General features: G+C 38.5%; 1 long non-coding RNA gene across 1 annotated transcript in view; it reads left to right on the forward strand.

Moving 5' to 3' along the window:
- Nucleotides 1–20232, forward strand: part of LOC141375198 (uncharacterized) — a 30457-nt gene extending 10225 nt beyond the window's left edge. Inside the window, exon 3 of the long non-coding RNA XR_012382853.1 lies at nt 19671–20232. This is a non-coding gene — a long non-coding RNA (uncharacterized lncRNA). The remainder of the gene's footprint in view (nt 1–19670) is intronic.
- The last annotated feature ends 2697 nt before the right edge of the window (nt 20233–22929 follow it).

Raw genomic sequence — 22929 nt, forward strand, 5'->3', positions numbered from 1 at the left:
AAATATAAATATAAACGATAAATGATCTTAAATAAAACAAATACATGTATAGAGATGGTATATAAGTATATAAATTTACTCACATGGGGAACGGAGGCCACGTGAACGGTTTGTGAGCACAATTAAGTGCACTCAGCATGACATTCCATCAAATAATTGTAGGAAACAAGTCCAAAAGGCAGTTGACTGTGTAAAGCCACATAAAACAACACAGAAATACGATAAATATGCCGAGTTCAGTGGCTAATCTGCAGGATTCAGCTGAGGTGACGTAACGGCGACCAGCGAGACCTAGCTGTCACTCAAGTGACCACGCCCTTAATTATGCAAACTTAATATAACTTAATATAAAGGAAAAGGATGAGTTATAAAAAAATTCACCCCCCTCACAGTTGTCATGAAGGGTAATATTAGCTGTATTAACCAAAACTTTTTTTGTACCAGGCTGTAAACACCTTTTTTTCTGCTGTAAAGTTGGCCATTCTAACAGTGGGCTCAATTGAAATTTGCTCTGTTTTGGAGCCAGTAGCGGATAAGGCTAGCAAAATTTCGGATGAATTGCAGTTTTAGTTACTTCCGTATTGGCTTCCTGAGAGAGAGCGGGAGGTTGCCGCTTGGGTGGAACATTTTTTAAAACCAAAACAGCCGCCGTCCAATTATAGTCTTCTATGATTAGTATTTTGCAGTCAAAAACACGACGTTTGTAGAGGAAAAAAAAAAAGAAATAAATGCCATCTGACAGTATGAGTGGATGAATGTTAGAAGGAAGCAACTCTTGGCAGGTGCTTCTCTGATCTGAGGGAAGTCAGATGAAAATAAAGCAGAGAGCGAGACAGGAGGAGGAGGTGGGGGGGAAGTGAATTATCAATCTGCTTTACATTTGAAGGTGATTAGAATTCTTCATTTCTTTTGTGCGGACCTGGGCAGAAAGAGGCGAAACGCTGTGGGGTGACGGGTTAATTGAAGAATAATACCCTTCAGAATGATGGATTTTGGTGACTTGAGATGTCAGAATCCATTATGGGAAATTTAAATTTGCAATTAAAGTAGGAGGTAGGGTACGAGATTCTCTCCTTTTAATTTTCCTTCTCCAATCACCCCCCAGCCCCCCACTTTATTAATAATGCTCCGCATTACATGTCCGGCCACCCTATTACGTTAGCGTCCACTTCCCTATGTTTGGAGGGAACATAAGACTTGATTAATATTCTGATGCGTAAGTACAAGAAGAGGGACCGAGCAGCTTTAACTAACCCACAAGTCCAGACATTCATTTAGCTTCTGGTTATATTTTGATTAGTTGGCTCTTATCTCTCCGGTCCGCAGTTGGAATTTTCTGTCGAGACAAATGTTGTACCAAAGGGCACTTGATCTCTGACCCCAGAGGAATCTCTTTGGTGCTGAATGTGTGAGACTGTGGTCATTTCTGCGGTAAGGAGAGTTGCTCATAGTAATGCAATGCAACACAATCGCATGAGGTGACTTACTGTATGAAGTGTGTGTGTGTGTGTCTTTGTCACCTGTTTTCATTTCTCATGCTCTGAAGAATGTTGACACTCAGTATGCTGGAGGCGGAGGACGACAACACTCGAGTCTATAAATTCCACAGATAAAGAGATGCTCATTTGAAAGGGTCAAATCATGATCAAGTTTATTTGCTGTTATTTCACTCATGTCTGCGGCGCTGATGAACACAACCTTGCATTACATTAAAGCAAAGAAGCCTCATGTCTTATATTCAGACCTATATATTATTGTTTATCTTCTGTGGATCGCAAGGTTCAGGTTGCACTTTTTCATACAGCCCAGACTAAAGAGCTGCAAGAGAAATCTGCATAATAAAACGTTGTGTATTATAGATGTATTCTATTCAACCACTATATTCCAAATAAGCTTTTTATACTTGAACCCCTTCAGACCCTGCATCGGACATCACATGACATCCCATTTTTCTGAAATTTGGAACATAATTGAGGTCTGAAGGGGCTCAAATATTCTGGGATGTTTTAACCCAAGGTTGGGTCAAATGTGGACAAACCCATCTGCTGGGATTCAGTCATTCACTCATTTTCATTTGGCTTAGTCTCTTTTATAGACGTCTCCACAGTGGAATGAACCACCAACCATTTCAGTATATGTTTTACACAGCGATGCCCTTCCAGCTGCAATCCTGTACTGGGAAATACACATTCACACCCACTCATACAGTATGGACAATTTATTCATTCATTCATTTTTCCTTCGGCTTTGTTCCTTTATTTATCAGGGGTTGCCACAGCGGAATGAACCGCCAACTATTTCAGCATATGTTTTATGCATCGGATATTCTTCCAGCTGCAATCCAGTACTGGGAAACACCCATTCACACACACACACACTCATACACTATGGACAATTTATTCATTTAATAATTTTCCTTCAGCTTAGTCCCTTTATTTATCAGGGGTCGCCACAGCAAAATGAACCGCCAACTATTCCAGCATATATTTTATGCATTAGATATCTTTCCAGCCGCAACCCAGTACTGGGAAACAGCCATTCACACACACACTCTCATACACTATGGACAATTTATTCATTAATTTTCCTTTGGCTTAGTCCTTTTATTTATCAAAGGATGCCACAGAGGAATGAACTGCCAACTATTCTAGCATATGTTTAATGCAGCGGATATTCTTCCAGCTGCAATCCAGTACTGGGAAACACCCATTTACACACACTAATACACTATGGACAATTATTCATTCAATAATTTTTCTTTCGGCTTAGTCTTTTTATTTATCAGGGGATGCCACAGCGGAATGAACCGCCAACTATTCCAGCATAATGTATGTTTTATGCAGCGTATATTCTTCCAGCCACAACTCAGTACTGGGAAACACCCATTCACACACACACACACACACACACACACACACACACACACACACACACATATACACTATGGACAATTTATTTATTAAGTTTCCTTCGGCTTAGTCCCTTTATTTATCAGGGGTCACCACAGCAGAATGAACCACCAACTATTCCTGCATGTTTTTTGCAGCGGATATCCTTCCAGGCACAACCCAGTACTGGGAAACACCAAAACACACCCATTCACACACACACACACACACACACACACACACACACACACACACACACATACACTAAGGACAATTTATTCATTCATTCATTTTCCTTCGTTTAGTCCTTTTATTTATCAGGGGTCGCCACAGCCGAATGAACCGCGAACTATTCCAGCATATGTTTTATGCAGCGAATATCCTTCCAGTCACAAAACAGTACTGGGAATCACCCAAACACACTTATTCACACACATGCACTATGGCCAATTTAGTTTATTCAATTCACCAAGCGAATGTGTTTGAACTATGGGGGAAACCGGAGCACTCGGGGTAAACCCACGCCAACACGGGGAGAACATGTATACTGTAGACACAGACATGTCAACTGACACAGCCAGGGCTTGAACCTGTGACCTTCTTGCTGTGAGCGCTAACCACTGAGTCACCGTGCTGCTCCAACATAAACATCAAAATATAAAAGAATCAATGATTATTACAACACAGCAACAGCAACTTGTATGTTTTAGGAAGCAAGTGCTTGATATCATCACACTTTAACGTCCTTGGCATCAATTTTATAAAACCCTCTGCAAATGGTGACTTTTTTACATTTTATAATTGATGACCCAATCTAATTCTCCTCCATCACTAGCTGCAGGGCATCATTTCTTCTCCACTAGCGTCACAAATTGATGACCTTTTCCTAAGCACTCTTCCATCTGCCAATGGTCAGTCAAACAGATAGTCTCTTCCCAAACTCACACTATTGGCTGAGCCAGTTTAAACATCACTTTACGGCTCCGTCTAAAATTGCATACCTTTTTAAAAGGGACAGTTCACCTAAAAAGTCAAGTTTAATCACTATTTTCTTACTCAAGAAAGTCGTCACCTCGGAATTATAAGGTTCTATCTGCGTTCTGAATGATTTTGAGATATTGAGCTTCAAAGTTTTTGCATTCCATAGCAAAAAGTATAACTGTAACATTTTTTTAAAACAACTTATAAAAAACATCCCATAATGTAAATAAGTTATGACTTATAAGAATATGTCAATAACTCAATTTTGACAAAAATGTCAGATAAAACCTTATAATTCTAAGGTGACGAAGTGTTTCCAAACCTTTATGAGTTTCTTTCTTGTGTCGAACACCAAAGAAGATATTTTGAAGAAAGCTGAAAATCAGTAACTATTGACATCCATAGTACACTCAATGTTTTTTAACTTGTTAAAACTATTTAAAATGAGCTAAAACAACAAAATTCTTGAGATTTCATTATAACAATATGGAAGTAAATAATTACATCCTACATTTTATAAATATCTTAACAGAAAAACTAAAAAAGTCATTAAGGTTTTGAGCAAGTGAAGGGTGAATAAATTATGAAAGCAAATTCTGTCTTGAAATAAATATTTTTTGTGTGTTTAAGAAAAAATAAGGTATTTTGAAGAAATTTCCAGAAAATCTGGAACCATTGACATCCATAGAAGGAAAAAAAAAAAAAAAAAAAAAAAAAATATATATATATATATATATATATATATATATATATATATATATATATATATATATATATATTGAGCAAAAAGTAAGAAAGTAAAATCAAGAAGGTAAATTATGTCTTTTGTTAAACAGAAGAAACTTTTTTTCAGGTTTTGAGCAAGTAAAGGGTGAGTAAATAATGAAATTAAATTCTTACTGAACACAAAATAAGATATTTAGAAGACAGCTGAAAATCTGTAACCATTGACATCTATAGTAGAAAAAATTATATTATGAAAGTCAAGTTACAGGTTTTCAACATTTTTCAAAATATCCTAACAGAAGAAAGAAACTCGTTAAAGTTGAGCAAGTAAAGGGAAAGTTAATGATGAGAGAAAATTCTTTCTTTAAAGAAAATAAAAAGTAAAACCAAGAAAGTAAATTCTATCTTGTGTTGAAAACAAACAAAATATTTTGAAGAAAGCTGAAAATCGGTAATCATTGACATCCATAGTAAAAAAAAAAAATGAAAGTCAAGTTACAGATTTTCAACATTTTTCAAAATATCTTAACAGAAGAAAGAAACGTGTAAAAGTTTTGAGCAAGTAAAGAGTGAGTACATGATGAAAGTAAATTCTTGAAAGAAAGTAAGAAAGTAAAATCAAGTCAATTCTTTCTTGTGTTGAATAAAATCTGTAACCATAGACATACATAGTAGGGAAAAACAATATGAAAGTCAATAGTTACCAGTTTCAAACATTTTTCAAAATATCTTAGAAGAAGAAAGAAACTCGTAAAGATTTAAAGCAGGTAAAGAGTGAGTAAATGATGAAAAGTAAATTCTTGAAAGAAAGTAAGAAAGTTCTCTTTCATGGAAAGAAAGAAAGTTCTCTTTCATAGCTTCTACACTCTGGAATAGCCTTCCTGATAACGTCCGAGGCTCAGACACACTCCCCCAGTTCAAAACTAGATTAAAGACCTATCTGTTTAGTAAAGCATACACTCAATGCATCACCTAGCGGGTTCCACACAGGCTTCTGCATCTTGCTTATACACTATGAACAGCAGCTACGCTAATTATTCTCTTTATTCTCTATTTTCACCTGGGGATACTCATCCCGAGGTCCTCAGATTAGGCGAAGTCACTGATTGGATCCAAGACCAGCGACGTGATGATCCCAAGGATTCCATATCCGGGACCAGGCCATATCCTGAGCTGCTGCTGCGCTGATATTCGTGGGGAGTGGAGAACATGTGTCTGATTCCAGCGACGCTCCAGGGACAGACGAGTCTTCATTGAGGCCATCTTCCAGCATAAACCACGGCGAATGAAGTTCTGCACAAGACTTTTGGCCAGCGGAGAAATTAAAATGGTCGTGCCCAACTGAGTCTGGTTCTCTCAAGGTTTTTTTTCTTCTCCCATCAGGTGAAGTTTTTTTTCCCTCTCCGCTGTCGCCACTGCCTCGCATGGTTCAGGATTGGTAGAGCTACGCATCGATGAATTTGCTCTTCAGTGTTTGAACTCTCAGTAATGATTAAATCACACTGAACTGAGCTAAACTGAACTGAACTGAACTTAAACACTAAAACCTGAACCACACTGTTCCAGTTACTATGACCATTTATGTGAAGCTGCTTTGACACAATCTACATTGTAAAAGCGCTATACAAATAAAGCTGAATTGAATTGAATTGAATTGAAGAAAGTAAAATCAAGTCAATTCTTTCTTTTGTTGAACACTAAAGAAGATATTGTCAAGACAGCTGAAAATCTGTAACCACTGACATCCATAGTAGAAAATAAAAACAATTTGAAAGCCAGTGGTTACAGGTTTTCAGAAGAAAGAAACTCATAAAGGTTTTGAGCAAGTAAATAGTGAGTGAATGATGAAAGTTAATTATTTCTTGAAAGTAAGAAAGTAAAACCAAGAAATTAAACTCTTGTGTTGAAAACACCCAGTGAGAGAAAACAATATGAAATTCAATAGTTACATGTTTCTATTCATTCATTCATTCATTCATTTATTTTCTTGCCAGCCTAGTCCCTTTATTAATCCGATGTCGCCACAGCGGAATGAACCGGCAACTTTTACAGCACGTTTTCACGCAGCGGATGCCCTTCCAGCCACAACCCATCTCTGGGAAACACGTTTCCAACATTTTTCAAAACATCTTAACACAAAAAACAAACCCATAAAGGTTTTGAGCAAGTAAAGAGTGAGCAAATGATGACAGAAGTACATTTTCTGTGGGTGAACTGTTCCTTTAAAAGAGGCACAATGACAAATGTGGAAATTATTCATCACTTGTGTGTGTTTTTAATTCAGCTGAGCTGGGGAAAACTCTGATCAGGCGCAATATTTGGGTGACTGCACACAAACACGGCAGACAGAGGAGCGGGGCGAGTAAATTCTGCCTGTCTTACGCTTTTTCGCGAGGAGGCAATCTTCGCCGAAGCGCTAATGCAATAGCCAGTGTCAGCTACTTTATCATCACTCGAGGTGACAAATGGGGGACGAGAACATCTCAAATTTTCCAGCAGGCCAGCAGGTACGGGCTCAGATGAGAAAGCCGATAGTTAGACTTTTAGGCAGAGGGAAGAGAGGCAGGACAGAGGGCACCGAGCTGGCAGAAAGAGAATTTACTGTATGTGCTTGTGTTTTAGCAGCTGGTACCTGCGTGTAACAATGACAGCATAATGAATTGAGACAAATGCATTTTTTATTGCCTCCCCTTTCCCTTAAGCCCAGTTCGCTGCACTTAGCATTCAGCAACCCCCCCGCCCCGATCATCCAGACAGCTGGAAACAGAATTCATCCGATTTGTTCTGCTGCAACTCTTTCTCTCTCTCTCTCTTGCTCTCTCACGCTCACTGTTGTAATAGGATCTGCAAGAATCATTCAAAGGCTAGATATAATTTACTGCTCTTTGTGCACAACACCCCCACCCCCCCACCACCACCACCTATCCCCGTCCTCAATCGCACAAGGTGCCCTGCGGATGAACTAATCACACTTGAAATATTATTTCTCCGTCTTATTCCCCCGTTTTATGAACAGCTCTGGTTTTATGGTGCAATGGGTTTAACCCCTGCCTAGGCGCGCACACCAGCTCGTGGATGTGTTTGCTGCAGGGCTACGGGGGAGATAATGGAGATAAACGGTCGCAAACATCTTCCTGTTCATCATCTACAACTGGCTACGTCGCGACAAAGATCCGTTCTTAATTTCTGGGGGTATACCTGCAGCTTAATTTCCCCAGAGATGCGCTTTAATATGTAATGAAAATAAAGGCAGCAGAAAAGAGAAACAACTCCCTGTTGTCAGGAGCTTGTCACCATCAGAAAAGAGGACATTGTGTGAATATGGTACTGTTCTTTATAGTCATTAAAGTTTGAATGCATTTATAATTAAAAATAGCAAGTTTAAACACTCGCTTCTTGAGAATTTGGTTTTGTTTATCTCAGAGGACACAATCTACTGATTGATTTTTAATGTTCATTCATTCATTTTCTTTTCAGCTTAGTCTCTTTATTAATCTGGGGTCACCACAGCGGTATGAACCGCCAACTTATCCAGCATGTTTTATGCAGCCGTCTCTGGGACACATACATACACACTCACTCACACTCATACACTACGGACAAATTAGCTTACCCAATTCATGTACCGCATGTCTTTGGCCTGTGGGGGAAACCAGAGCACCCGGAGGAAACCCACGCAAACATGCAAACTCCACACAGGAACGCTAATTAATCCAGCCGGGGCTTGAACCAGGGACCTTCTTGCTGTGAGGCGACAGCACTACCTACTGCGCCATCGCGTTGCTGTTCATTCATTCATTTAGTTAGGTCACCATGTATATTGGCGGACTTGAGACGCAGAGAGGAGTTAACAACGACGGCGGGGTTTGAGTCTGGAGAAAAATGGTTCCAGAAAGCCGGTAAGACAAAAACAGAAGCCAAAAAATGAAATAAGTAAATAACAGTGTGAGAATGTGGTAAAATCTGAAAACGTGGTAAAAATCAGGTCTTTTCTGGATTGCTTTTGAAAACTGTCGGTTGGGTTTAGGCAAGTGGGTGAGTTGGGTCAGTCTGTGCTTTTAAAAACACTATTAGTTGGGTTAAGGGAAGGAAGAGGTCAGCTGATTGGGTCTGCCAATCAGTCAGTGGACACTGGCCTCTGGTGGATTTACGCAACAACAGCAGGTGCCAATGGCACTGGCGAGAGAAATTCGAGATCTTGAAAAGGGTAAACAGTGGTCTCTGGTGGATTCGCGAAATCAAAAACTGCAAAAAAAGTTCCAAGTAGGCTATCTACACCAAGGCTAATACGTACGCACACCGGATTTACTATAGCAGCGGCCGTTCCCATATCACGTCTTTTCCACTTGCAGGTTTATTATTGCTAATGTAAGTATGACAATATGCGCGCACAAGCGGAGCAACGTGCTTGCATTTTTCTGGGCACATGCAGTAAAAAACATCTCGCGGTGAGAGTTGTGCGTGCCTTTCAGTGCAATGTTAACAAAAGATATGTTAGACGAATTCTTATTAAAATGATTATGTATGCAGGATTACAGATGGCAACAACAGTTAATCTAAATGAGGGTTTTTCAAAGTCTAAGACAGTGGGCCTCCCTTTTGACACAACTTATCCATTGGCGCCCCCCTCCTCCCAAACACGCACACACACACACACACACACACACACACACACACACACACACACACACACACACACACACACACACACACACACACACACACAAAATTCTGGAGGTTTTCCTGCTACCTCATCATGCTTGGATTCAAGGTGTCGCTGAAGTTTAGCGGGTCTCATGCTGTCATTAGCCAAAATATCTTGACAAAGCACACATAAAGGTCGTGGTTCATCAGCTGGTCCTGTCCACGTAAATCCTAAACTGAAATACTGATCATCATATCGTCGTCTTTTGGGTTTAAGCCCTAAACTTAAAGGCTTTGAATCGGGGGGTCTCAGAAACTGATCCATTGTATTAGCAGCATAGACTGTAAATTAGCAGGCATATACTTGTATTGGCGGGCTTGCCAAACAGAAGCGAATTCACAGCTATGGCCTTCTGGGTAAAAAAGGTTTTCTTATTTTTTACGTATTATTTTTTTAGCTTTGTTTAATTAAAACGTTTAAAAATAATAAAAAATACATATAATAATTAAACTTAATAATTATATTATTATTATATAATATTTTTCCCGCGCCTCCCCTGACATGCTCTGGCGCCCCCCAGGGGAGGCGCGCCTCACACTTTGAAAACCCCTGATCTAAATACCTACTCACCTAATATAAAGCTTGAATTTACATTAGACGTGATAAGCATGAAACCATCATTATTTTTCAGACTATAATTGTCAACCAAAATCTATAATTGCTGCATCCCTAATTGTTATGCAGGTCATAACACAAAATATGAATGTGTCTGAATGTACAAAAAGGCATACTTCAGCAATGCACTGATTTTGTTGTGCTCTGAAATACACCATTTGAATGTTTGAAAAAAAAAAAAAAAGTGTTGGACAATGCAGTGTTATCATGTTGTTTGAAAATACAATATATTCACATGTTAATGTAGAAAAAGCCAACGTGGGTGTCTTTATGAGCACAAATACAGCATATGGGCTCTTATATGCAGTTGTGTTATCACTCATATAGCAAGTCATATCTCTCTGGCCCTTCGTTTGGGATGCTTTTCATGAACCTGCCCCCATGACAAACTAATTGACCAGTCCTGTCCTAGGATGTATATGGCACTCTCCAGAAATGTACATAGCGGTACGTTTTCAGAATGAGCCTGGGTTGACAAAAGAGGTGAGTCATCTAATTAGGATATTTGAAAATAATAATTATAATAATTAGCGGTAATGTAAAATATAAAAATATATAAATATAAAATAATAAATTAATTAAATAAAATAAAAACTTGTGCTGCACTGAAAGCATTGAATACTAAAGATATACAGTACAATTATAGAGTTTGGGGTTCTTATTCGCTTATGCAGTGCAGAAGAACAGCATCAAGACAACTCTCAGAAAGACAGATTGTGTGCCAGTGCTGGTTGTGGGAAAGAGACCGAAATTTGTATTGATCTCTGAAGGGACAGCAGTGGTCTGGATTAAGAGTGAAGTCTTTAAAGCCGTATGGGGCATTACATCATCAAAGAGCTCCCCGGGCCTCATTGGCCAAACACAATACAGGTAAATGGATTTGGAGAGAGAAACTGACCTAATTACTGGAACATCGTTTGGAGAAGTATAAATGTGATTGTATCTCAGCACATTCAAGTGTTCCTCTCAAGCTTCATATTTGTGTTATAATGTTAAATCTTTATATGCACGATCCTTAACACGGGTCTTTATTCATTATCATCTTTAATGATTGTTTAACAGTTCCCTGACCCAAAACACCCAATTGGTTGACTTGACTAATAAGAATAAAGTCTGGTCAACGTTGCAGCTTATTCCGCACAAAAACAGACACTCAAGGCCATAACACAAAACAGCTAGCAAGAATGAAGGCTGTAGCTGTGCTGTTTCCTCATGCCACCTGCGTCTGAGCCAGGGGCGGACTGGGACTAAAAATCAGCCCTGGCACTATAGCCGCACCAGCCCACATTACCACAACGACACAGCCCCATCCACGGACACGCACATTCACTACTTATATTGGTGTACAGATGGTGAAATAATATAAGCAGTTCCATATGTAATAGATATTTAAACATTTAATGTGTGTGACTGGAACAAAAACAACCAGTTTATAACAAATTTATCCATATAGTCATTTTATTCATTCATTTTCTTTTTGGCTTGATCCCTTTATTAATCAGGGGTCGCCACAGCGGAATAACCGCCAACTTATCCAGCAGATGTTTTATGCAGCGGATGGCCTCCAAGATGCAACCCATCACTGGAAAACCACTACACACACACACATTCACAAACATGCACTATGGACAATTAGGCCTACCCAATTCACCTATAGCACATGTGTTTGGACATGTGAGGAAAACCGGGAGAAAACCCACGCAAACATGCAAACTCCACACAGAAACAGCAACTTTCAAGACCATTTCAGTTAATTTTCTGCATTTAGCAGTGTTTGATTTTAGAGCAATTTTTTGCTTTCTCTGAATTTTTCGGCCCCGGCTTTAATTTTTACCGTCCATCTCTGACAATAAGCTTGTGTTGAACTTACTGTTTGTTTGACATTCTTGCCAGATTTTGATTACGTCCACGTAACCTCTAATTGGGTCGACTCATCTTGAAACCAGCCAGCCATTGCCAATTGGGCCAATGCTTAACATTTAATATTATTATTACTACTATCATCATCATCATCATAATATTCACATCTGTGTTTCAATCAGCTCCATTTTTCAGTAGTCAGGGCACTGATCAGGGAGTCAGCCATTTTCAGAAAATTATTCAGTGCATTGAAACAATATCTAACTAAAATGTCCCACAATGATTTGATGCTCGCTATGTTCAGGATTTTTAAGCGCAAAACATGAATTATGAACCAAATCACCAATTTTAACGATTGAGACATGTTTAAAAAGAGACATAAACACAGTTAGACAGTTATAGAACAATCTAGCAATCATTTGTAAATGATTAATGGTTAAAATGTTGCTGGTATATTTACCAATTTATTTATTTATTTTTATCTTTAATGTGCTTTTAAAAATATTATTCAAAAATTACAGATTTTTTATATCCCAGTCAGTGTCTCAATATCTAGCAAACCAGGCTCATCATTGTCCTTACCAGTGCCCAAATTCATGTAAAAACCTACTAATCTAGGACCTTGGGAGCCTGGGAGAAGATTGAGACGTGCCTTAGGACTCAAGATTCAAAGTCAAAAAAATTCCAGACTTTCTCAGGTAATCATCAAAACATTGCTTGTGTAGCATTTTGAAAAATAAAAGTATTGATTAGTTGGTTTTTACTTCGTTAGGAAAGTAAAAGTTCTACATCTGTTTTTGCCAACCCAGGCTCATTCTCATTCTGATTACGTACCCCTATATACATATCTGGAGAGAGCCAAATACATCCCAAATTTCTCTCATGAATGTCATTGTCGCCTTCTCTTCTCCTGTAAATTCACCAGAGGCCGCTGTCAAGTGACTGAATGACAGATCAATCCCCCCACAAACCCCTTCGCTAAATCCAATCAGTGGTGTTTTAAAAAGCACAGATTGACCAGCTCCCAACCACTTTCCTAAACTCAACCCATAGTGTTTTCAAAAGCAATCCAGGGAAAATAAAGCCATTGCCTGATTTTTTACGTTTTCAGATTTTACCACATTCTCAATCTGTTGTTTACGTTTGTTAATTTTTTGGTATTTATTTTTGTCTTACCTGCTTTCTGGAACCGTTCTTCGCTGGAATTAAACCCTGTCATCAATGTCAATTCCTCTCTGTGTGTCAAATCCTCTGAGTCACTGGACAAACTGGTAACAGCCGTCCAAAAAGGAAGACAAAAGGAAAGAATAGGCGAAAAGCCGTCCACATGGAGGTAAGCGGACAGCTGGTAGGTGCGAAAAGGAATAGCGCCAAACCGCCCCGTAGCATTCGTTTTAAAAACTAAATGCAGCCATACATTCCTCTGGCTGTGCAATTGGCGATCTGCAGAAACGTATATAGGGCTACGTTTTCAGAATGAGCCTATGTTAAAGTGATGTCAACAAAGAAATAATATTGTTGCTATGAATAAACTTTCAGAGAAGAGTTCTTAAAACATCCACAGAAATATGGTAACCAATGAACCCTTTTCTGCTTTAAAGAACCATTTGTGTAGTGTAGAGGTTTCATTGATGGTCTTCCTGGAACCGTTGATGCCAATAAATAAGCTTTATTTTTAAGAGCGCAAGATGAAGATGCCAATTTAACATGCTCAATTGACCAAAAAAGCCACTGACAGGGTCCGACTAGTTCTAATGGTGTGGAACACACCACAAAAACTAAGGTGACAGACATTCAGTGACAGCAAAGTATTGGCTAAAAGCCGAATTTCTGCTTGGTGTGTCACAGTCTTTAGACTGGAAAGGAAAGGCTGAGTAATCCTTCACCAACCACCATTTGATTTTCAGGTGATAAATACATAGCATGAAGGTCGCTGGTTTGATTCCCTGCTGGGCCAGTTGGCGTTTCTGTTTGCATGTTCTCCCCTTGTTGACGTGAGTTTCGTGCTCCGGTTTCTCCCACAGTCCAAAGACAAGCAGTATAGCATAATTAAATAAGCAAAATTGGCCTTAGTGTATGAGTGCGTGTGTGAATTGTGAGAGTGTATGAGGTGCTGGGTTGTGCCTGGAAGGCCATACCCTGCGTAAAACATGTGTTGGAATAGTAGGCGGTTAATTCCACTGTGGCTACCCCTGATAAATAAGGGACTAAGCCGATGGGAAATGAATGATGTCGTGATTTGCACAATTTTTAAATAATCTAAGGAGTTAATATTTCTTGCTGGTGCATAAAGTCTAGTGCAGACGTGTCCAATATGCTGAAGTTTCCAGCACAAACCAACTTTAGCATGCTTACTTAAGCTACGTTTATGCGACAGATATGTCGCATTAAAAAAAAAAAATCCCATGAATTTTAAATAAGTTTCATGTTTCAATGAAATTTCTTTCAAAAATGTTTCAGGTCAATACTTTGTTAATAAAATGTACCAGTAAGGAAGTGACACCGAGCTATCAGTGGCTCTGTACTGCATGTCGAATTTGTTGTGTGTAAGATGCGTCTACACTTTTGTTCATAATAGGAAGTAAATTCACAATTTGCTGATGGATTGTTAGCAAACACCTGAACAACAACAACACTATCACGCCACCATAGACCCATTTTACATTTCCGGCTTTCTTAGCAGTGGAACTCATGATAGTTGGGTAATCTTAGAGAGTAGTGAATGGGAGAGGGCCACAAATGAATGTTTTGCAGTCCAATTTGGCCATATAATGACAGAAAAACTCCACGATAGCGTTATCACAACTTTCACTGATTAGAAATGCTGCATTAAAAACACTTGACATAAGTGTTAACTAGTTTTTTTTTTCATTTGATGCAAAATTATGTATTTTTATGTTATTTTTCTAAAAACAGTTTTCTTAAAAGCTCTTAAGGGTTTTAGGAAGCTGATGACCATTAAATGCATCATCACCATTTCTGAATAAGGTTTGTTGTGTTTGCAACACAATCTCATGGCAATTCGTAACTTTTTGACTTAGTGGCTAATTCGTATGAATTCATACGATCTAATTCGTACAATTTAGTACGACTTGCTCATCCCCCAATGACGGTTGGGTTTAGGGGTGGGGTTAGGTGCCACGCCTCCTTTTTAAAATCGTACAATTTCGTATGACTGAACTCGTACGAATTCATACGAATTAGCCACTAAACTGGCAAAACGTAAAAAACTTATGTTTTCTTGTGAGATCAGACTGGTTTGTTCACACTTTCCTTTGATCTACACCTCTCAAAACAAGTACCATGCATGCACATGGCATCATCGTTTTCATAAACTCTCATTGTTGGGCATATTATAAATTCATGTCTGGATAGGTGTTACTGCAAATAATGACAAATATTTTAGCCAAAATCTGTTATCAATACCACACTTTAAAATCACGTTCATTAGTATGTTCTCCTCTCTGGCATGTTATTGGGCCTGTGATTGGGGATGTGGTCCATGCTGCAGTATACGTCCCTTATTTTATTTATTTATTTATTTTTTTTGTATTGAAAGTGGTAGACCCAACTGAAGCATGATTTACTTATTTAAATTCCACTACGACTTTGTGTAATGAAAACTACTTACATTTTGCCAGATCCTCTCATTTAAGCCCTCGGTTTACCCGCGGTGCTGTTCAAGTTTTCAGTCTGTCGTGTTGTTTGTGTTCGGTTCACTTTCTGAATCACGCATACGCAGTACTATCGGTTCACCTGCTCTCAAATCTGATCTCTGTGTAGACTTAGACTACTGTCTTAATAGCTAACCAAATAACTTGGAAAGTTGGTTTATTTCGAGTCAGATGGGGATATCAATCATGTTAAAAAGTAAGCTGTTTATGGATAAGTTCCAAATGATTCAGTTGATTTGGTGAACTAGTTCAACCGGTTCACTTAGAAGATCCGGTTAAAAAGAATGATTCGTTCGCGGTCGCGATCACGTACGGAAATAAAACCCATTATTAGGCACAAATGTGTTAAATTAATATGTTTAAGTGTCTTCTCGAGTCGTATTTAATGCTTTCACCGTGCTGCTGTCATGTCCTCTTATTGTTTTTGTCGCGGGAGCAACAGTGAAGACTGACTGGAGGAGAACAGACTTGATCTGATGCTGAGGTCCTGTACGGGTCAAATACCTGGCAGCGCGAAGTAAACAACTGCATATGCCGAGCAAGTGCTTCTTCCCACACTGATAAACTTCCGGTGAACGGTTATTGTGACTTTATTCAATTTTATACAGTTTTTATAGCATCGATGTTGTAATGGAATTAAAATATATTCAGTAAAATAATCTTTGACATTCAATTAGTTGCTCAATCATAAAACGAGATGAAAAGCCGTTTACTCGCACACGCCTGTCAGTATTAACAGGCAAGGCTAGCGCATATGCTCTATTGAATATACTTGGTTTAAATAAATGTTCATTTTTTAAAGACATGGAGGCGAAAAATGTAATTTAATGCAGCACTTCTTGTACGAGACTCACTTTATATTGTATATCACTCAGCCAGTGGAGATCGCTGATTATTAAAGAAAACAGACCTTAACATGCAGTACTGGGTTGTGGATGGAAATGCATCCACTGCCTAAAACATGCTGGAATAGTTGGCGGTTCATTCCACTGTGGAGACCTGAGACTAAGCCAAAGGAAAATGAATGAATGAAAAGCTTTTATTCACACAAACATACATACACACAAAAAAACAACGTTTCAGGCTCCAACCATCCATATCAGCTGTGTTTCTCATGCCTTTGCTCAGGTATTGACCCACACTGAGACACCGGCAGAGATTGAAAGCTCTAGATAGAGAAAATGTGGAGATACTGCAAGAAAGAGAGAGAGAGAGAAAGGTTGTGAAGGAGGAGAAGGAGAGAAAAAGCAGAGAAAAGACAGAAGGTAGCTCTCAGCTGTTCACTTGTACTTAAGAAGTGCATTTACTTTCCATTGATTTCCAATGGTTTAGTCAATTTCCTGTCACTTTTCATTGCAAGTACATGGGATCTCAGTTTAGAGGCTTACAGGAAAACAGAGAAAGTCCAGAGGGGAAAGCAAGGGGGTTTGAGTCGACAAACTGTCTGGCCCGGGATCATTCCTCATTCCTCTCAAGCATGTAGCCACTGTGTAGTTATACGGCATGTCATGTTGACATTTTGTCAACATTTGTCAAGCTAAAATCAACGAATTTAGAGCATTTCAAATATCAGTACCTGTGACAATTAGTACCTCCTCATTTACAGCGAGTATTAATGGAACTGTTTACCCTTAAAATCATATTTTCCTTCCTATTTACTCACACTCAAGTGGTTCTAAACTTGTATGAATTTTCAAACACAAAATAAGATATTCTGTAGAATGTTGGGTGGGGGGTGGGGGGGCATTTATAGTAGAAACAAAACATGCCATAAGGGTCAGGCGTTTTTTCCCTCAACATTCTTCTGTATAGGAGCAGCACGGTGGCTCAAAGGGTAGCACTTTTGCCTCACAGCAATAAGGTCGCTGGTTTGAGCCCCAGCTGGGTCAGTTGGCATTTCTGTGTGGAGTTTGCATGTTCTCCCCGTGTTGGTGTGGGTTTCCTCCGGGTGCTTCGGTTTCCCCCACAAGTCCAAAGACATGCGGTACAGGTGAATTGGGTAAGCTAAATTGTCCGTAGTGTATGTGTGTGAGTTAGAGTGTGTGGGTGTTTCCCAGTGATTGGTTGCAGCTGAAAGGGCATCCGCTGTGTAAAACATATGCTGGATAAGTTGGTGGTTCATTCCATCTCTTATGACCACTTGTGCACAGATATCAACAAGACCGTTCCCTCTTTCAATCAAGTAGTAGGTGTTTTGAACAACACTCGATTGAATTCACATTGGAAAAATGTGCCCTGGTGTACGTTTTTGAGAAACTAGAAATATGTGCTTGTGGGTATATGCAAAATGCACATTTGAGTACGTACAATTGAAGTCAGAATTATTAGCCCTCCACACTATACTATCCGAGAAGTGTGAGTGCTCTGAATCTGGCTCAGGCACGGTTCACTTGGCCGGCCCTGGCCCGGTTGGAAGAGGTGGGCCAAAGTGCGGTACACTTGGGCTTCGGTACGATACACTTGTATAAGTGCAAAACGTCCCTGAGCCTAAAACTGAAAGTGAGACGTGACTTTTAAGGGACTGTTTCATATTGATTAATTAATCATTCTTAGGGTGCTTTCACACTTGGTTCATTTGCCTGGACCGTACCCAAGTTCGATTGTCTCCCCCTGCCACCTCCTCGGTTGGTTTGTGTTCACACTGTTTTCCTTCTGAACCCCCGTACGCTTACATCATAGAGCTGTTTTGTTTACGGCTGTTGCTAGGTGACTGTCACGAAAGCATGCGTCGAAATGGAAAGACTTCCCCACATCGCAGTCATTCTGCTTTAACTGAAGCTTTTGGTTTGGGACATATAGAAAGCGACTCGCGTCCATCTGCCGCAAAAATGTTATAAACATTCAGAACATCACACAGTGTCTGCAGAAGCTGTTTTTGGAGGAGACAAGCTGACATCACTGTGCATCACTGTGTTTGCCCTTGCAGACGAAACGTGACACACACACACACACACACACAAACACGAACGAACGTTATGAAAACGATAGTTTGTTGTACAATAAAATAAGATGGAAGATATTTTACTGAATTGCTTACTGAGCATAATTATCATATGGCATACATAATATTATATAGTATAATATAAGCTGCGTCCCAAATCGCATACTTATACACTATTCTACGCCATTTTGTAGTATAAATAGTGTAAGTAGTGTGTTCACACTGAAAACTCTAAAAATAATAAGTGCACTTTAATTACCCGGATGATGCACTCATTCAGCCGCTAAAATGAAGTGTGTAATGATGGACACTCACGCACTCAACGACCGCTTACGTAGCGGAAGGGGCGGAGCTATCGGGCGCACTTGTTGAATAACTTTATTTATTTTGGATATTGAAAGCAAAATTCTCCTACGAGAGTGATTATAGCGCCTCCCGATGGTGAATGCGGTAATACTCAAGGCAGGTATTACTTGATAATTCGGTCGTTTATTTCACTGATTTGGCAACCGTCAAACTTCATCAGGGAAACGCTTTGAATATCCGCTTAGTAAAAAAAAACATTAGTGTGCCATTTCGGACAACACTACATACAAATACTATCCTGTTGAGTGTGTAAGTGCATAAGTACATAGTGCATGAGTGCATAGTGTATAGTGTGCCAATTGGGACGCAGCTATAGTTTACTTGTAAATGTAAAAAGTGAAAATGTGAGAGATAGGGTAAGTTTAGGGAAAGAGAAACATACATGCAAAAAATATGTTTGCTTTTCATTTAAACTACTTAATTAAATTAATAAAAACTGATGTTAACTTAATTCCTCAACCCAGGCTCATTCTGAAAAACATCCTGCTATAAATTTTTTGGAGAGTGCCAAATACGTCCCAGGAGCTACATTTTGTTTGCAGTTTTTGTTTTCGTGAATCCACCAGAGGCCGCTTTTTACGCTTTTTTTAGGTCTCTAATTTCTCTTGCGAGTGCTGTTCGCAACTGCTGTTCTCACGTAAATCCACTAGAGGCCACTGACTGACTGACTGACTGATTGACCCGCCCTCCTCCTTCCCTAAACCCAACCGATAGTGTTTTTAAAAGCACTGATTGACCAGTGCCCACCCAATTCCCTAAATCCAACTGACAATTTTCAAAAGCAATCCAGAAAATTAAAAGCCCTCGCCTGATTTTTATCACGTTTTCTGAATTTACCACATTCTCACCCTGTTATTTACTTTTTTATAAAATTTTTTGGCTTCTGTTTTTGTCTTACCTGCTTTCTGGAACAGTTCTTCTCCGGACTCGAACCTGGTTGTCAACTCCTCTCTGCACTTCAAGTCCGCCAACGCACATGGCAAGCTAACTGGACAAACTGGTAACAACAGGGAAAGCCGTTGTCATGTTCACCAGTGAACAACCACCAGATGTCGCTGGTAAACATTCACACACAAACATTCACACTCATTGAACTACATATCTGCCATGTTATGGACTACAACACCCAGTCATGCCACACACACACACGACCGGTTCCAGATCCACACTGATTGAACTCTCACAGCTGAAGTCACTCACACAATGATTATTTGGACTATTTAAACCCCTCTTTTTCACACACATGTTGCTGAGTCTTGTTAGCTGTATCAGTGACATTACAACGCGGTTTCCTTTGTCTGCCTTTGCCGTGTATTTGATTATTAGCCTAGCTTATCCTTTTGTCCTTGTCTGCCGCCTGCCTTTTGACCTTTTGCCTGTTATTCGACTATGATTCTGGGTTGTCTACATATATCTGTTTGCACCTGAATTGACCATCGCTTGCCTGACTTTGAATAAACCTGCATTTGGATCCTACCGTCTGTTGTCAGTGTCACTCCCCGTCGTCACAGCCGTCCACAGGAAGGTAAGCGGTCAGCTGGTAAGGAATGGCGTCATACTCTCCGCGTTCGTTTTAAAGATGAATTGGAGCCAAACGTATTTCTGGCTACATAATTCGCAATCTCCAGAAATGTATATAGGGCTACGTTTTCAGAATAAGCCTAATGCCTTCATGTTGTCTCAACACAAATCGATTGTGTGGAACCCAGCAGTTTTTTATTATTTTATTCAGTGTTGTCTCATATGCTATGTCATCTACTATTATTATTATTATACTGAACACAGTACTAACACTGACCTTGCAGATCTTTGTGTCTTTTTACTTTCGTTCTTTTGATTTTATTCACTGATTTCTGTTCACACAATGTGAATCTCCTGTATGTTTCTTCTCTGGCGCTGTTGTCTCGAGCACCGCATTCCTTCCTGTCTTCTTTCGGAAAATAATCTGCTCACATTGAACATTAATCCTCACTTATTTTCTCTCTGTGCGCTGGACCCTTTATTACTTGCAGGTGAGAAAAGCCCCGTCTCGCTCACAGGCAGACGTGTGTTGGGAGGGGGGAAGAAATCGCCTTTGTTTGGCATTGTGCTAGTTTTAGAAGGAAACAGCCAAACTTTGTTCTCTGAAGTGGTGAAAAAAGAGAAAAGGGAAAATGTAACAAAACAAAAAAAAAAAAAAAAAAACACTCATAGGATGAAACTGCTGGATGAGACAAAGATTGGTTGGTTTTTCTAAACTCAAGTGTTCTCAGGGAAACAGCAGCTTGAATTGGGCAAGACATATTTGCATTTTTAGTATTATTATCATTTATCTTACCATTTTTATCTTAGCCTTTTGGTGCTGCTTGTTCATTTAAAATGGTTCTGCAATGAGATACATGATTAAAAGCCTACAAAATTCCTTTCGTAACTTACAGTGTATCCGGAAAGTATTGTTTAGCGCTTCGCTTTTTCCACATTTTTTTATGTTTACAGCCTTATTCCAAATTGGATTCAATTAATTTATTTCCTCAAAATTCTACACACGATACCCCATAATGACAATGTGAAAAGATTTTTTTAAATTGTTGCAAATTTATTAAAAATAAAAAACCTGAAAAATCACAAAGATTTTTTCGGACCATCAACATAAACAAGTCTATAATATTTGGCAGAAGAAGAAGGAAAAAAAAACTATCCATAATTTTAATTTATAGAAATTTGCAGCTTCATTTGCATGGACTAACCTCCAAAAAAAGTTGCAGTTTAAAGAGTTGGTTTCAATACATGCTTTTAAAAAGATTTAAAATGATTTGGAGTTTGAAAAATTGGCCTGTAGATGTTCCGATATTGCTTAATCTTGGCCAGGACACTCTAGTAAAAGAGATTTTTAATCTCAATGTGCTTTTCCTGGTAAAACAAATGTTATAAAAACTATAAATATAAAAAATCTATATTTGATGGTAAACTACTGTATATTATTTATAGTTTTAAAGGAACACAGATTTTTTATTAAGGTTTTACTTGTTTTAGATTATTAATTTAACCTTTGTATGCAAACTCTTAAAAGTAAAAAATATTTTTATGTTTTACATTACATTTTACATTAACATTATTATGTTTTTTGTGAAAAAATATATGGATATTAAAGGTTCTTTTATTAATTTAAAATATTATTTCTAATTTATATTTATTAATAAATTATATATTTATACATAAATACATAATTCATTAATACATTTAAAAATTATAAATTAAGATTTTTATTTAATAAAAGAACCTTTAATATCCATATAAAATACATTTTTTTATCTTTAATTTCCACATTATAACTATATATCCACTAAAACATATATTGAAGAGTTGAAAAGCCAGAAACATGTAAAAATAAAAACTTTTTTTTTTCAAATGAAATATAGTTCTCCATTTAGCCATTTATTTTTATTTTAATTAGAAATTAATTTTGATTTATTATTTATACAATGGCGTTCAGTAAGTAGCGTTGTTACCTCACTGCAAGAAGGTTGCTGGTTCGAGTCCCAGCTGGGCCAAATGGCATTTCTGTGTGGAGTTTGCATGTTCTCCCCGTGTTGGCGTGGGTTTCCTCCAGATGCTCTGGTTTCCCCCACAGTCCAAAAACATGCACTATTTGGTTGAATTGGGTAAGCTAAATTGGCCTTAGTGTATGAGTGTGAATGTGTATGGGTGTTTCCCAGTGATGGGTTGCAGCTGGAAGGGCATCCACAGCGTAAAACATATGTGGGATAAGTTGGCGGTTCATTCCGCTGTAGCGACCCCAAATTATTAAAGGGACTAACCTGAAAAAAAAGAATAAAGTAATTAATTATTAAATTATTTTGTTTTTTTATTAGCTGTTTCATTAATTGTTTAGTTTTTTTCGTCAGCGTTAATTTTCGAGATGTTGATTTAACCCTTTAATTTGCATCGTAACCTTGTTGAACTTTGTTCATAGGTTAATATTAAATCAAAACTTAAAAATAAATTAGCTTCAGAAACACAATTGAACCAATGATATTGGATTACGCTCACCACAATTCTTATATGTTGTCCCAACACAAATCGATAAAGTTCATTGGTTCATTTTCTTTTCGGCTTAGTTCCTTTATTAATCTGGGGTTGCCACAGCTAAATGAACCGCCAACCTATCCAGCATATGTTTTACGCAGTGGATGA

The sequence above is a fragment of the Danio rerio genome, chromosome 7 (genome assembly GCF_049306965.1).
Source record: "Danio rerio strain Tuebingen ecotype United States chromosome 7, GRCz12tu, whole genome shotgun sequence".
NCBI classification, from domain to species: Eukaryota; Metazoa; Chordata; class Actinopteri; order Cypriniformes; family Danionidae; genus Danio; species Danio rerio.